A 4,941-nucleotide genomic window follows, 5' to 3' on the forward strand; every position below is an offset into this window, starting at 1 on the left:
AAGTAGGTGCTTTAGACCACTGAGCCATCTCACCAGCCCCAAAATTTTTATTTTTATTTATGTATTATTATTTTTTTTCCAGAGTCTTGCTTTGTAGTTATACTGTAATCCTCCCACCTCAGCACCCTGAGAGCTGAGATTACAGGCCTGTACCACCATACCTGGCCTCCACTTGCTGTTTTTGTGGGATGTTATTCAGTTAGGTATGAATAAAGGACGAGTACTTTTCTGCTGTACCTTCATACATGGATTTAGGGGCTTTTTTCTCTATTTCAGTTCGTTTTTCTCTGATGTGGTAGGTGCTATGCTTTTTTGTATAGTTATGACTATCGATATCCACATCCAATAAATGACCATCCTTTTTTTTTTTTTTTTTTTTTTTGGTGTACAGGGTGTTGAGGGTCTCACTACTAGATTGGACTCGTAGCGATCCACCTGTTTACAGCTTCCCAAGAGCTGGGATTACAGATGCACGCCACCATGTCCAGTCTCAATTGCCTGCTCAGGGAGCCTTCCCCGCGGGCAGGGCCAGCATGGCAGGACCGGGGATCGAATGCCTGGCCCCTGAGCCTGCTTGCAGGCTTTTTAATCCACTGAGCTATTTGGCTGGCCCAACTATCCATATTTTTTACATCTCAGCTCTGTCCTAAGGGGCTGTACCAGAGCTGATTTATTTATTTGATACAGGGTCTTGCTATGCGGTTGAGACTCGTAATGATCCTCCTGTCTCAGCCTCCCCAGCGCTGGGTTTACAGGCGTGTGCCACCACACCTGGTTTCGGGGCCATCACAACATGCCCAGAGTCCTGGGGCTGGCATGGCATGCGGTACTGGGGCTAGAACCCAGGTCCTTGCGCTTGCCAGGCAGGCGTAGACAGTCCCTGTACCAGAGTTTTATGATTCCTAAATCTGACGCTGAGCCTGAGCTCTGTACCAAGTTAATCGCTTTATAACCTGTGGTTCACCTAGAGCCACACTTGGGCTGGGTGTTGACCACTTTAATGGGAAGTGAGCCAAGAACCAATGCTTCCAAGCCACAGGAGGGAAGAGAAACTCCCAGTGCAGCAAAAGGGCCGTGACTGTAAGGGCAAATAGGGAGAAAACACCTGATAGTTTGAAACTTGAGGCGTAGCATGGGTGACTGAGACCACGGGCACTGCTCTTATGAAAGCAAGTGTACAGGGAAGCAGGGGACACTGGGGATGGAGGACCTAGAACAACCAGCCATGAAGTCTTGGCTCCTCCTGTTGTTGTAGAAGCCCTGAAAGTGAGACCTAAGCCTGGTCAAGCTGTGCCCCTGGAGGGTCTGCGGCAACTCCAAAGCTGGTCACCCTAGCAAGTGACAGGAAAAGCCCCACCTTTGGAGGGCGGAAGTAGTGTGTGTGAGTTGGGGTAGTGACCCACTTCCCGGCATGCACCGCGGCCAGAGGAGCCGGAAACTGCAGAGCGGGCCTTGCCGAGCGAGGCGGGCCCAGCCCGCCTCACGTAGTTGATTGGGCGGTCTCTTAAACTGGGCAGCTGATTGGTCGATTCCCGTAGGCGGTTGCGGCGGGTACAACTGTTGTCTGTGCCGGGTGAGTCCTGAGTTAGAACCTGGGCCCCGCGGATACCTCGGTTGCCCCGCGGACTCGGGTTGTGACTCCCTCTGATTCGGCATCCTGGCCTCCTAGGGGCAGATCCAGGCTAGGACTCCCCCTTACGGCCTCGTCTTCTCGGCAGTCTTGTCAGAACCCCAGCCGGGCACGTGGGACCTGGGAGAGAGGCCGAGAAAACCTGGCCGCAGGGAAAGGGCAGGGATGGAGAGAGACGACTGCAGAGTGGTTCCTGGTCCCAGGGGAGGGGCTCGGCAGATGTGGCGTTAGGGTCGGAGGGAGGTGTGAGTGGGGGTGACCGTACCTGGCTCAGGTCCGAACCCTGGGGGACAGTTGTGACCTAGGGGTGCTAGAGTTGGAGCCAGCCGAAACTGCCTTAAAGAAAGAGCCGCCCCCACGTCAGGAAGGCAGTGGTTCTTGGCAGACCTTGAGGCAACACTAAGATGGAATATGACAAAGCCTAATAAAAGTGTTTGGATTTGGTCTTAGGTTGATGAGCTGGGGATAATTTGTAAAACTTTTATTAGCCCGTTATGGTGGTGCACGCCTGTTGTCCCAGCACTTGGGAGCCTGAAGCAGGATGATCACTGCAAGTTGAAGAGTTGAAGGTCATTCTGGGGTACATAGTGAGTTAAAGGCAAGCCAGGACTGCTTAGTGAGACCCTGTCTTAGGTAGATAAATGGACAGACAGAGTGTTGGGGACAGAGCTCATTGTGAAGGCCTTTGGTTCAACCTTGTTATTGAGGAAGTTTTGAGATGTGCACAAAAAGTACAGGAAAGTAGAACAAAACAGTGAGTGCTATGATAGGTAGTTTGGAGGTCATCCCATTATGGATTCCCCTAGGGGCCTCAGCATACACCAAGTGATTGCTTCTGGTTGCATTATAAATTTTTAAACGCACTTCAGATTCACACTAATGACTTGTTGATCTTACCAACTAAAAATTCCTTCATGGTTTTTTTTTTTTAATTTTATTTTATTGAGAAAGAAATAGCAATGAGACAGTTTCACAACAGGTTAGTAGGGCAGTTACAGTAATTAAATTGCATATTGTTTTCGTAGTGGTTATTCAGAGTACAAGATGGCAGACACGATATTTTGTCTAATGTTTAAAGAGTGTGGAGGGGCCAGGGAGATAGCTCAGCGGCATAAGTGCCTGCCTGGCAAGCACAAGGTCCTGAGTTCAATCCCTGGTACGGAAAAAGAAAAAAAAGTGTTGTAAAGAGTGCGGAGGGCCTGGGAAGATAACACAGTAGAATAAGTACTTACCTGGCCAGCCCAGGGTCCTGAGTTCAATCCCTGGTACTGCAAAAAAAAAAAAAAAAAGTGGAAATTAACATTTGCGAAGTGCAAAGTGTTCTGGAGATCAGTTGCACAGCAGTGTGAGTGGAAGGAGCACTACTGAACTGTACACTTATGAGTAAGGTGGGCCAGGCTTTCCCAACTACCACACTGAGGGGTTGACTCACATGATTGCAAGTTTAAGCCCAGACTGTGTAATTTTAGCAAGATGCTCTCAAAAGAAGAAAACAAACAGGGCAAAACCCATGTCTGATGATAAACACCTGTAATCCCAACACTCAGGAGGCTGATACAGAAGGATTGAGTTCCAGGCCGTCTGGTACTACGTGAGACCCTGTCTCAGTGGTAGAGTACTCCATGGTTCAAATACCAGGACTGGAAAAACACCAAAACTATATTCATATGTATTTAATTATTATTTTTTTTTTTCCTGTGGTGCTGAGGATCAAACTCAGGGCTCCATTATTCTAGGCAGTGCTATAGGACAATTACATCCCCAGCCTCTTTAATCACATTTTTTTTTCGATGAAAGACACTTATTTGTAAAGAGGGAGAAATGGGAAGAGACATAGCTGCTCTGTTAAAAAATCAAGGTAGGGAGCTGTGGAAAGATGGAGTACCTTTTGTTTTCTCTTTTTCATACCTTTTTTAATTTAAAAAAACATTTTTATATATGTATTTGGTATGAAGTCTCCTACACAATTGAGACTTGTAGTGATCCTCCTGCCTTGGCCTCCCCAGTGCTGGGATTACAGTGTGCGCCACCACCCCCAGTTTCGGGCTGGCATTACACTTCCAGGGCAGGGCCAGCATGGCATGTGATACTGGGGATTGAACCCAGGTCCTTGAGCTTGCCAGGCAGGTGCTTAGATCACTGAGCTAACTCCCCTGCCTATACTTGTTTATTTTTTATGTTATTTCTTTAACCACAGTTTTTAAATTTTTCAAATAAAAATGTAATTTTCAAATTAAGAAAAACATCTGACTTTCAGTGTGTAATGAAAAATAACTCATTGGCTGAATGGAGATCTTTGGAATTGTATTTAAACTATGGAGACTCTGGGCTGAGCCTGTTAATTCTGGTACCAGAGCGCTGGGACCTGGCCCTGCCACAGATTTAGGCTGGGAGGGAGGGTTGATGTAGCCCAGCTGTGGGACTTCTGAGTTGTGTTTCTTCCAGTCCAAAGCATGTCTTTAACCCAGAGAGAGTGCCTGTGCCACCTCGTGCCTTCACACAGCATGGTGAGCTGTGACTTCACTCCTCTTTCCACTCCCATTTGGGGCCTCCAGGTGGTCTGTCTCCTGAAGACAACTACTTCCTTTCTGTCTCATGTACTACACAGAAGTCTTCCTGCATCTGGAGCCCTGGTTTTCCCCATTAGACAGTCTTCCACACCCTAGCTTTTCTTCAAGTGAGCTTCGCAAGGCAGCTCTGGAACCTGCCCACCCCCCCTTTACTGCTGGACAATGCCACAGTAACTGTCGAGATGGAGATTTTTGGCACTTGGGGGGTGTGTGGGTACATATACGTGACACATTAATTTGATGTCCCCTTCCCAATCCTTCACCTCCTCTCATCTCTTAGCCCTTTTAGCATTTGCAAAAGATCTATGTCACTGTTTTCTAGTCTTTTGTTTTATTCTTTATTTGGGTTTATGATATGACAAACCAAGTACTAAGCTTTCACATCTGATTTCACTTAACATTATGGTCTCCAGATGCATCCATTTTCATATAAATGACTCAAATTCATCTTCTATAGCAGAATAATACTCCATTGTGCATAAAACTACATTTTCTTTATCCATTCATCTGTTAATGGACATATAGCCCACTTTCAAGCTTTAGCTATTATGATTTGTGCTGGTGTAAATGTGGGTTTGCATGTGTCACTGTAATACGTTTTTAACTCTTTCAGGAAGATGCCTACAAGGTAAATAGCTGGGTCAAATATTTCAATTTTTAGTTTTTCAAGGAATGTTCATACTAATTTCTCTCTCTCTCTCTCTCTCTCTCTCTCTCTCTCTCTCTCTCTCTCTCTCTCTC

Source organism: Octodon degus, unplaced genomic scaffold, assembly GCF_000260255.1.
Source record: "Octodon degus isolate 3935 unplaced genomic scaffold, OctDeg1.0 scaffold00026, whole genome shotgun sequence".
NCBI lineage: Eukaryota > Metazoa > Chordata > Mammalia > Rodentia > Octodontidae > Octodon > Octodon degus.